The sequence below is a fragment of the Penaeus japonicus genome, unplaced genomic scaffold, assembly GCF_977035675.1.
Source record: "Penaeus japonicus unplaced genomic scaffold, GWHDUDI00000001_assembly GWHDUDI00000013, whole genome shotgun sequence".
Lineage (NCBI taxonomy): Eukaryota > Metazoa > Arthropoda > Malacostraca > Decapoda > Penaeidae > Penaeus > Penaeus japonicus.
Window position 1 is genome coordinate 45816689 of NW_028234415.1, and position 5795 is coordinate 45822483.

The following is a 5795-nucleotide window of genomic DNA, read 5'->3' on the forward strand; positions in this document are numbered from 1 at the left end:
TTTCCTTCTTCTTCTTCTTCTTCTTCATCTTCTTCATCTTCTCGTTCCTCCCCTTCTTCTTCATATTCTTTTCCTTCTTCTTCTTCTTCATCTTCTTCTTCCTCCTCTTCTTCTTCCTCTTCTTCTTCCTCCTCTTCTTCTTCTTCATCTTCTTCTTCATCTTCTTTTCCTTCTTCTTCTTCTTCAGCACCCACTTCCTCCTCTCCTTATTCTTCTTATTATTCTCCCTCTTCTTCTTCTTCTTCATACTCATCTTAACTTTATCATTCTTATAATCCTTATACTTCCTTCTATCTCCTTCCCTTCCCTTTTCCCTTTATCTTTTTCATCCTCCCCCCGCCTCTTCCATACCAAAAAAATACCATATATATATTCTCATATTTTGAAGAAAAGAAATCTTATCAAATACATATTTACTTCCAGCAACCTATATCAAAGATGCGTTAGGCGTATCAAATGACTTTTATACTTTCAATCTGGAAAGTAATTTCGTTTGATACAAGAGTGCGGGTAAGAATCGTGGAGAGAAAGAGACGGTGTGGAGAAAGAGGGGAAGAGGGAGAGAGAGGGTGGGGAGAGAGAGAGAGACAGACAGAGAGAGAGAGAGAGAGAGAGAGAGAGAAAGAGAGAGAAAGAGAGGAAGAGGGAGAGAGAGGAGATAGAGGGGAAGAGGGAGAAAGAAGAGAGAGAGGGGAAGAGGGAGAAAGAAGAGAGAGAGGGGAAGAGGGAGAGAGAAGAGAGAGAGAGAGAGAGAGAGAGAGAGAGAGAGAGAGAGAGAGAGAGAGAAGAGAGAGGGGAAGAGGGAGAAACAGGAGAGAGAGGGGAAGAGGGAGAGAGAGAGATAGAGGGGAAGAGAGAGCGAGAGAGAGAGACGGAAAGAGAGAAAGAGAGAAAGAGAGAGAGAGAGAGAGAGAGAGAGAGAGGTAGAAGGAGAAAATGAAAGAGAGAGCGAGAGAGATTAGACACAGAATATAGTTATATAAATATATGGAGAGAGAAAAAAAATGCAAGCAAGGACGGAAAAATATGAACATTGCAAACCCACCCTACCCCCCCATTATCCCCAGACCCCGCTCTCTCCGCGTCGCCCTCAATCGCCTTCAAAGATTCTGGCGTTATTCCACCACGAATCTTCTCCTCGCCTCCGCGTGAGAGAGCATGACACTTCTCTCTCCTCTTTCCCTCCTCTTCTGACACCTTGCGACACTTACCGACACCTTCCCCGCGACACACGAGCGCTAGTCACGTCGCGCGGTCGCCCCGAATCTTGAATTGCGACCCCGTTAAAGCAGCGCGCCGACGGAAAGCATCGTTCGCCTCTCGTTACGGCCGGTGACGTCATCAACGGGGTATACGAGCTTATATTTTCGCTGCCCTTTTATTTCCGCGCGGTCATAATACGCGGCGAAATGTTTTGCCGCCGTCAATATTTTATGGAGTCTATTTAGGTGTAGCCGCGACCCATAAAATGTGGAACGAGTATTTTATTCGGCGGAATCACAGTTTATCGGCGTGTTATGTTTCCCGGTGCTGGTTCGTGCGGCCGTTCGTTCTATGGGAGCCGATGGGGGGAAGAGGGGGGAGGGGGGAGGGGGGCAACGGGCGTCATTCTCGCGTGCATTGCGTTTGGTTTGGTCTCGGGTGCGTTTTGTGTACGTATGTGTGTGTGTCTGTGTGTGTGTGTGTGTGTGTGTGTGTGTGCGTTTGTATATATATGTGTGTGTGTCTATGTGTGTGTGTGTTTGTATATATGTGTGTGTGTATCTGTGTGTCTGTTTGTATGTGTGTGTGTATGTGTGTGTGTGTGGACGGCTTTGTGTATTTGGATCGTATCTTAACTAATCCTTGGTTCATTCCGTTTGGGTGTATGTGTGCGTGCATTTTTTTTTTCTGCGTGTGCTATTTATGTGTAACATGTTTATGTGCGCACTTACGCCTTTACATATATGTGTTTGCGTGCATGCAATGTGCGTGTCTGTGGCCATGCATATTAGAACGTGTGTTCGCTATGACGTTTCCACGTGTTTTCATTAATGCGTTTGAGATGAAAACGGAATAAATAGATGGATAAACTAATAGCTAAGTAAGTAATTATTGAACGAATGATTAAATAAATAAACAAATAATCAGATAAACAAACGAATAAATAAGTACAAAAACAGGAAATCATGCAACTTTTCCCTTATTCTTATTATCCGTATGCTCTTAAGAATCTTATTATCTCTCATCTGATTCTTCATCTTCCCTTTTTTCTCTTTCTTTCTCTTTATTTTCCTTTCTTCTCCTTTCCATCTTTCCTTCTCTCTTCATCTACTATTTTCTAGTAAAACATGGGGTACTTTCCGCGAGCATTCAGACTTCAGAAGTATCTATAGTTATACAGATACAATCATTATACACAGATATACGCACAGGTGTATGTATGCGTGTTTCATTTTCTAATTGTATATCATTTTTATGCATCATATTATCATTGTCAAATATCCTATTATCAATTTTGTACATCATTTTATTGCTATTGCTGATCTTGATATTTTGAGTTATATACAGTGTTATTGTCGCCGTATTTTGATGCGAGTTGTCTTCTTGTTGTTGATCTGGTGTTTTGCATTAGTACATAAACAGACACACACACTCATCTACGAAACTTGAATCAAACACAGAAAAAATATGCACAAAACATAGGCAAAAAACATAAGCATAACTCAGTCCACACACACACACACACACACACACACATACACACACACACATACACATACACACATGTATATACAAATACACACACTTTCAATCACACACAACCCACCTCCAGGCATCCATTGCCATAGACATGCCATATCTTTCTCCCTCCACCCCCCTCTTCCTTCCCTCCACCTTCCTCTCCAACCCTCCCTCCACCCCCTCCCTCTCTCCCACCCCCTCCCTCTACCCCCTTCCCTCCCTCCCTCCCTCCCTCTCTCCCACCCCCTCCCTCTACCCCCTCCCTCCCTCCCTCCCTCCCTCTCTCCCACCCCCTCCCTCTACCCCCCTCCCTCCCTCCCTCCCCCCTCCCTCTCCCCCCCTCCCTCCTCCCACCCCCTCCCTCCCTCCCTCCCTACCTCCACCCCCTCCCACCCTCTCTCCCTCCCTCCCTCCACCCCCTCCCTCCCTCTACTCCTTCTACCCCCACCCTCCCTCTCTGCCTCTACTCCCCCCCTCCCTCCCACCCACCCTCCCTCCCTCCTTCTACCCCCACTCTCCCTCTACCCCAACCTTCCACCCCCTCCCTCCCTCTACCACCACCCTCCCACCTTCCCTCCCTCCCTCTACCCCCACCCTCTCTCTCTCCCACCCACCCTCCCTCCCTACCTCTTCCCTAACCCTCCTTCCCTCCCTCTCTCCCACCCTCCCTCTACCCCCACCCTCCCACCCTCCACCCCCACCTTCCCTCCCTCTACCCCCTCCACCCACTCCCTCTCTCCCACCCTCCCTCTCTCCCTCCCTCTACTCCCCCCCTCCCTCCACCCCATCCCTCTCTCCGTCTACCCCTACCCACCCACCCTCCACCCCCCACCCTCCCACCCATCCCTCCCTCCACCCCCTCCCTTTATCCCACCCTCCCTCCCACCCTTCTTTCCACCCATCCTCTACCCACCCTCCCCCCTCCCTCCCTCCCTCCTTCCCTCCTTCTACCTCCTCCCTCCCACCCACCCCCACGCTCTCTAATCCCCTCTCTCCGTCCCACCCAACCTCCCTCACCCCCTCCCTCCCATCCATCCCTCCCACCCACCCTCCCGATCCCAAGAAAGCAAGACGTCGTTAGCGAGCCAGCGAGTCGTCCACCCCGGCGCAGCGACCAATCCTTTAACAAGCAACAAAACTCTGAAACGACTAATGATGCACGCGTTCAAAGGCCAGGGATACCCCAGGGTGTAAGTACGCACACACACACACGCGCTCACGGACCTGTACGACTGTGTACGTACGTAGGTCGGCATTGAAGGAGGTGCGAAGAGATGGGAGCGGTCGAGGGAAAGGCTTTTGCCGTCTTTTCCTTGTTAGCTTTCGTTGCCTCTTATTGGTCGGCTTTTTGGGCTGATGTTTCTTCTTCTTGTATTTTTTATTTATTTTTTTTTCTTTTGCTTATTCTGATATTGTTTATTCTAGTCTTTATTCTTTGTTTTATTCTTGTTTTTTCTCCTACTTCTTTTTGTTTTTCTTCCTTTTCTTCTTCTTTTTTTTTCTTTTTTTTCTCTCTTTCTTCTATTTATCTTCTTCTTATCTTTCAGTTAATTAATTTACTCCGTTTTTTCTAGTTTTGTTGTTGTAGTTATTGTTGTTTTTTTCTTTTTCCCTCTTTCTCTCTCTCTTTCACTCCCACTCTCCTTCTCTTTCTTTCTTTCTCTCTCTTTCTCATCCTCTCTTTCTTTCTCATTCTCTCTATCTTTATCTTTCTCTCTCTCTCTCACTCCTACTCTCCTTCCCCCTCTCTCTCTCTCTCTCTCTCTCTCTCTCTTTCTCTCTCTCTATCTTTATCGCCTCTCTCTGTCTCTCTCTCTTTATCGCCTCTCTCTGTCTCTCTGTCTCTCTCTCTCTCTCTCTCTCTTTATCGCCTCTCTCTCTCTCTCTCTCTCTCTCTCTCTCTCTCTCTCTCTCTCTCTCTCTCTCTCTCTCTCTCTCTCTCTCTCTCTCTCTCTCTCTCTCTCTCTTCTCCCTCTCTCTTCTCTCTCTCTCTCCTCTCTCTCTCTCTCTCTCTCTCTCTCTCTCTCTCTTTCTCTCCTCTCTCTCTCTCTCTCTCTCTCTCTCTCTCTCTCTCTCTCTCTCTCTCTCTCTCTCTCTCTCTCTCTCTCTCTCCCTCTCTCTCTCTCTCTCTCTCCTCCTTCCCTTCTCTCTCTCTCTCTCTCTCTCTCTCTCTCTCTATCTCTCTCTCTCTCTCTCTCCTCTGTCTTCTCTCTCTCTCCTCTTCTCCTCTCTCTCTCTCTCCTCTCTCTCTCTCTCTCTCTCTCTCCTCTCACTCTCTTCTCTCTCTCCTCTTTCTCTCTCTCTCTCTCTCTCTCTCTCTCTCCCTCCCTCTCTCTCCTCCCTCCCTCTCTCTCTCTCTCTCTTCCCCTCTCTCTCTCTCTCTCTCCCTCTCTCTCTCTCTCTCTCTCTCTCTCTCTCTCTCTCTCTCTCTCTCTCTCTCTCTCTCTCTCTCTCTCTCTCTCTCTCTCTCTCTCTTTCTTTCTCTCTCTCTCTCCCTCTCTCTCTCTCTCTCTTCCTCCTTGCCTTTCATCTCCCTCAAATCCCTTTCTCTTTCGTTTCCCATTCCGATAAACCCAAGAATCCCCATAAAACAGAAGACAGAATACATGATTTGTACAAGGAGACACGCGTGAATACATAATACATTTTGTACCCTGCGTATTTGGCTTTGTTTAGATGTGTTTCGGAATGCGTCATGTTGGAGCGGTTTCTGTAGGGGGGGGGGTTCTTTATGTCCGTCGAAAGTTTGTGTTCAAGTTTTTTTTTTTTTTTTTTTTTTTTACTTCTGCTTTGTATTCTCTTTCTTATTGTTTTTTATTCTTCTTCTTCTTCTTCATCTGCTTCTTATTCTCCTTCTTCTTCTTCATCTGTTTCTTATTCTCCTTCTTCTTCTTCATCTGCTTCTTATTCTCTTTCTGCTTCATATTCTCCTTCTTATTGTTTTTATTCTCCTTCTTCTTCATCATCTGCTTCTTATTCTCCTGCTTCTACTTCTTATTCTCCTTCTTGTTTTTCTTTTTGTTTTGTTTTTTTCTTGATCTATGTTTCGCTGTCTTCTTCTTCTTCTTCGT